This window comes from Dermacentor silvarum, chromosome 8 (assembly GCF_013339745.2).
Source record: "Dermacentor silvarum isolate Dsil-2018 chromosome 8, BIME_Dsil_1.4, whole genome shotgun sequence".
In the NCBI taxonomy this organism is placed as follows: Eukaryota; Metazoa; Arthropoda; class Arachnida; order Ixodida; family Ixodidae; genus Dermacentor; species Dermacentor silvarum.
The window spans coordinates 183,459,260-183,465,259 of record NC_051161.1 but is presented as its reverse complement, the minus strand read 5'-3'; positions in this window follow the sequence as shown (position 1 = coordinate 183,465,259).

Genomic DNA, 6,000 nt, shown 5'->3' with positions numbered 1-6,000 from the left:
TTTCTGCATTGCCTCCGAGAGACAGCGCGCGCTACAAGATCTCAGAGGCCATGCTTCGCGTGCCGGACATTTCCACATCACGTGTTTGGTGGTGGGTCGCACGGGTTTCCTGGAGTCGGGGCAAGTGTGGCCGCAGTCTCGAGTAAAGTGCGCAAATTTTCTAGCACGTCTATAAAATGTGGTGCTGCGCCGAATACTTTCAGTGCGAGTTAAGTGCACACATATAGCCATTGCACGCACCTGGATTGCATGACTTGCCACAACTGTGCAACCTTCGTGCTGAAAAAAAAAAAACGAATAATTTATTGCAGCGACACCGCCAGACATAAAGTTGCAACGTTTTGAAACCGGAATGTCCGTGCGCAAACGAAGGAGAGACTCTCGGACAGGAATGAATAATAGCCGATGATGTGTAAAACGCGGCAGCGGGTGCCTCGCGGACGCACCAGTCTGAAACCCCAGGGCAAAGTAAAGAATTTGGGAAACCTGCTCAATTTTTATCTGTTATGTTGCTACATTCATTGCTCAGCCCAATGTAGCAGCAAAAGAGACCGCCGAGCGAGCCGGAGCTAGTGCCAAAACGTCGCGATGTCCTGCTCCCACGTGACCATCCTCTGCGTACGCATCGTACTGCCAAATTATTTACTTGTGTGTAGCCACTTCTTGAGTCTTCTTGCTACCGACATCTTCTTCACTTCTCTGTAACTCAGGGCTCTTCGGTCAATGCACGCTCTGTTCCCATTCTATTCGCTTCCCTTACTTCTTCGGTTTTTTGTTTCTCGTTCGGCTGGTCTCTCCTGGCACCTACCCAGCGGCGGATTAGCCAAGAATGTTCCCATACCTATAGTGTCACATGCCCAGCTGCACATACACAATGGCCCAACTTGTCTATGGGGCACGTACATTCCCAGTTGCACATATTATCCGGTGGCCCAAGTTGCCCATTCCTAAGTTGTCTTTCGGGCGCATACCCAGAGGCCCAATTGGCGCGACAGAGGTATATATAGATAGTCAAGTTCCCAAACACTGCTAATCGGCTTCGTCTCAATGGAAGCACAGAAGCGACTTATACAAAGTATTAATACTCATAATTACCAGCAACTGGATAGCTCACACCTAGTCTGGTTTCCGGCTCATCAGGGCCATTTGGTCAGCCCCAATGGCTGCAATCCTAACGAGCAAGCTCACTCTGCTGTGCGAGATCTCACATGCCGCGCATCAGATCAGGAACTGCTCCAGGATGACTGCTGCTCCTACAAAGACCCACTAAGTACTTTTCACGAAATCGCCTCACACTATAGGGACGGCAGGAAATTTTTTCCTCCCCCCCCCCCCCCCCCACCCCATCAGAAGCTGAACCGAGCTCAGGCAGTCACATTAAGAATGGTTCAAGCTAAATCTTATCCCACACCTTTCGTGCTTAACAAAATTGACCAGGAGTTTCCCGCGGAATGTAAAGATTGTGGACACACTCCGTGTCTATTTGATCATATGTCCTGGCTGTGCCCCAACCAAAGGGCTTCGGACCTCAACAGTGAGGAGGACTGGAGTCGACGTATATCCAGCGAAGTCCTCCATAATCAGCTCCTGGCGGTCCGGAGAGCTCACGACATCGGGAAAGCCTTTGGCCTACCGGTGCCTACGTGGGCGGAGCCACCGACTTAGCCTGGGGGCTTTTGCCCTCGGGCCCTAGTTTCTCTGGACCAAAATAAAGTTCTTGCCATGCCATGCCAGCTAGTACTACTCCTTTTAGAGGAAGTAGACTTTGGCAAGTCATGCAGTTAGTAGAACAGATAACCAGTGTCTGCTAGAACTATACACACAGTGGGTGCCAACGGAATCGGCTGAAGATTACTCGGAGCGATGCGATTAGGAAATTTGCAGGTGTAGTCGGCAGACACAATAAGACACGACGGTTGCTGGGGTTTGCTGCATATTCTCCGTGCAGTGGATTGAATTGGGCTGCTGGCGACGGCCACGATGACAATCTTTGCGGTGGAATGAAAAGCTTTTCACTCAATGCGTCCCTCCCGCGGTGCTGAAAATGCCTGAAAAGTGTGTAAACTGAATTTTTGGAACTGCCAGTTCTCTCAGCCATAAGCGTACGGACATTGGAAACACTGATAACAAATAGCGATAACCGAAAGGAGGAGGAGGAGGAAGAAGAAGGAAAGGTTAATTATAAAAGTGAGCCGATGGTAGAATCATTAGAAGTGGACGGCGCATTTATAGTCCAGGATTGCGCGGCCCTGAGCCGATAGCTTGGCGCTGATGTCACCAGACGATGCTGGTCTTCAGGCAAGTTGGAACCCAGATGCCGCAAACAAGAAAGAAAGAGATACTTTTCGAGGAAAACGCTGTTTTATGCATTGAAGCACAACGTTAACTGGAACCCCCGTGCATTTCTCCGGACACTTTGAAAATTAATATCTCAAAACTGGTTCTGTCCTGAGAATTCGTTCCAAGTGGATACGCCTTGCGAACTCAGCGGTCATAATTCGTAGATTGAAAGATGCGCCGTAAAATAATGAATTAGAAAGTTATTTTGCGTAATTATGTTAATTATTCAACTAGGCGTTTTGATTTCTCGTGGAAGTAATGGCCGCCTCATCGAGTAGTTTAGATCAAGGATTATAATTGTGCTATCTGCCACAGGCAATCTTCAAAAAAAATTTGTGCAGCTAAAACGAAACACCCTGTATAGCTTGTTCTCCTGGCGCTCACAGGAATCACTGTTATATTTAAAGATGAGTGACTTGCTATTTTCAAACGTGTGGAGTTAACAAAATGTGACCTTTTACCAAGTAGAACGTAATTGCACGGTGGAATAGGAATTCTGCGGACATTAAAACTAGCTTGTGTAGGTTTCCCGAACAGCACTGTGGCTCGTACCAGGCTAGATCATAGACTGTCGGCAAAGGTGGATCAACTGGAGCACGGAATGTGCAAGATTAAGCATTCGTCTACTTTTGTCTGTCGCGTGGTAACGTGCATACAGTACGTTGGTCAAACTTGCCGCTCTGTGAACACACAATTGTCGAAACAGAAAAGGTCACTACGGAGGGCCATTCAGTCTCACATAAAAGGGCATTGTTCAAAACGAGGTCAGTTGACGCTTTTCACTGAAACCACAATACTTTCTAACCATAGAAACCAGAGAAATCATCGAGGCATTTCACATCGCAAAACGAAAAGGCACGTGTATTAGCAAACCATCTGTCATTCTAAACAAGCGCGGATTGTCGTTTTTAAAAGGCAAAAAAAAAAAAAAGAAGACACGTGATAGTATGGTTTTCAGACAAGAGTATTTCGTTCTTTTTCTTTTGTTAAATAGTGAAATTTCTTACAGTGATGTACTGGTGTGTATGTATATTCAGAGTGCGTTTTCGAAATAAAGTGTAGTTGTGAAGCATCGCTTGTCGTGTCCGTTTCTTTTCCCTTCGTGTATCGTGTATATATACAGTGCGCTGGTTCCCACATTTCACGATGAACGCAAATGCACCCTATAGATGCGTGTTCACGTTTCTTGTGACCCTGTCTGTTCACTGCCGCAGAGCAAAACAATTATTTTACCTTTTTCCGCGTCGATCACAGTTTGATGGGAGCCTGTCATTAGTTGCGACAAATAAGGAAATTTAATGCGGTATACGACGCGCTGGCGTCATCCGCTGCTATCTCCAGGGCACACGTGCTCGGACGGGAGCGTGCATGCAGTCGCAAATGGCACATATCGCGCTGTTCGAAAGCGCTCGACAAACGCGAGCGACGAATTGTCACTAACCTGAAGCTTGGAGCGGTGGACACACTGCCCATTCCGAGCCGCATCCTGCCCATGTGCCGCAATCCGCCTCGGGATGGAAGGAAGGAGGCTCCTTAATGACTTCATCAAGGCGGCCAAGAGTTCCGCCATTACGCAACGCAGCGACCAAATGAAGGACAGCCGTCGCGCTTATCACTATAGGGGAATGCGCTCGCCGGCGGCAATCGCGCGCGGCGTAAAAACCGTCATTTTGAAAGCGTCATGCCCGTGCCTCGGGAGGGCGGCAGGTGATTCCGCCTGACAGCCACCTCGGGCTGTTCAAGCCCAGCACTGCCTGACGCAGTGTCGCCCGAGCAGCGAACCCGTCGGACAAACGCTGATAGTTTAGACGTAAATGCGCTATACCCAACAGCAGATAAACACCGCGTTTATGAAGTGGCGTCGCCAATCGAGATAAACCATACGATGCAGCATAGTTGCTCAATAGGCGTGCAACGTGATTACGAGGTGGGCTGCTGTAGTAATGCAAATAATTTGGCTTTTGTTGATCTTGGCACAATCTGTTCGACTATGAGAGTGGCACAATCTGTTAGCACTGCTGTTTGGTTGCTGGATACCAGCGCGTTATGCAGCTAAAGAATTTCCGCATGTTTCCACCTTGAACGGCGTCTTTTTTAGACTTGTTGCGTTTCGGCGAAGGTGTACATACAAAGGTTCCCATTAACAGAACAGGTAATGGGGCATGCGCATGAGACTATTATACTATACGGGCTGTCCAAGCTACCATTAACGTATAAAAATACGCCGGGTACGTCTGTAGGAATCGCAAAAGGACTCAGTTATGACAGCGCTCCTATCTATAATGAAGGAACTGTTTCCCTACTGTAACTTCCCTTACTTTAATCACGTGGTCGAAGCGTGGAGATATGTAACGGGTACTTTAAATGTATCGACTTTTGTCTATGGCAGCTTTATGATAGCACCTAAACGTGAGTCAGCGGTCAAAAGGAGTCATTTTGCCCGCTGACTAACGTATAGATACTATCATAAAGCTGCCATAGACAAAAGTCGATACATTCGATAGTAGTGAAACAGCTCATTCATTATAGATAGGAGTGGGTGCCCTGTCAAAATAAAAGAAAAACTATGGGGGCACCTATGCAATTCTTATTATGTGTAAATGCAAAAAAAAAAAAAAAAAAAAGCATTATATACTTGTCGCGGAGTGCGTCGCTAAGTTATATCGCTAAGCTTATATAGTATTGCGGCGAAATGTTGCCGATTTCGGAGTTTAGTGCAGCTGCGTTATGTTTCCGAGTGTAATGTTGCTGCAGCTAATGAGGTCGCAACAACGCAAGACGACAAACCGGTCATATTGCGATCTCTCAGCTGAGTTTTATTTGCGGAGTTCTCCTTAAAGTAGTGTTTCACGCACATTGCGTTGAGTATTCTTTCTAGGTGGCACCATTCAGCACGATGACGCCACTTTGCCGAGCGGCACCATGGTGTTGACATTTCTTCATCGCTTTCGTAGGCGAACTCCACCTCATACTCTGGGGGGATGTCGTAGTTGTCATCCGACGGGTACCTGAAGCGCGTTGCAGCTAATTCGTCGTCGCCGTGCGTCGGCGGGTTCAAGTTGACCGACAGTATAGCATGGCCTTGTGATCGGAGTAGCATGTCGATGCGTGCACTGTGCGTGTAATGTTCTCAAACACCGAGTCGATTCGAGTGCCTCGCGAAGCGCAGGTCTCGTACTTCGTCGGAAGCGAACCTCTGGCCACGCTTTACTGCCTCGACGGATGATGCAGACGCGAGCGATTCACGATGAAGATAGCGCCGACAGTGGCGCCACTCCTATCATGCGTAGTGACGTATAAGGCTTCGAAGATATTCATCACTTGTTGTCTGCTGCAACGGTGGCTCAGTGGTTAGTGCACTCGGCTACGAAAGAGGGAGGTATTGTGGTTGTGAAGTTGCGAATCCTTACCGTGGCCACTTTTGTCTTTGTTTTTTTTTTTTTTTAAGTTAGGTGAAGAAGACGTAATTTCTGTGCAGTCTTTTTCTGCCATGGCTTTCTGATGACGGCGGGGACGCAGAATGAGCCAAGTAATTAATGCTCTCGCATTCAAAAACTAAAGCCAAACTGCAAAATAGATTTGTTCAAGATGCATTTATTTTTACGAACCACAAGAGAATGGAATTAGCCGTTGCATGGTGTTGCAACTGTTACGTCCAAT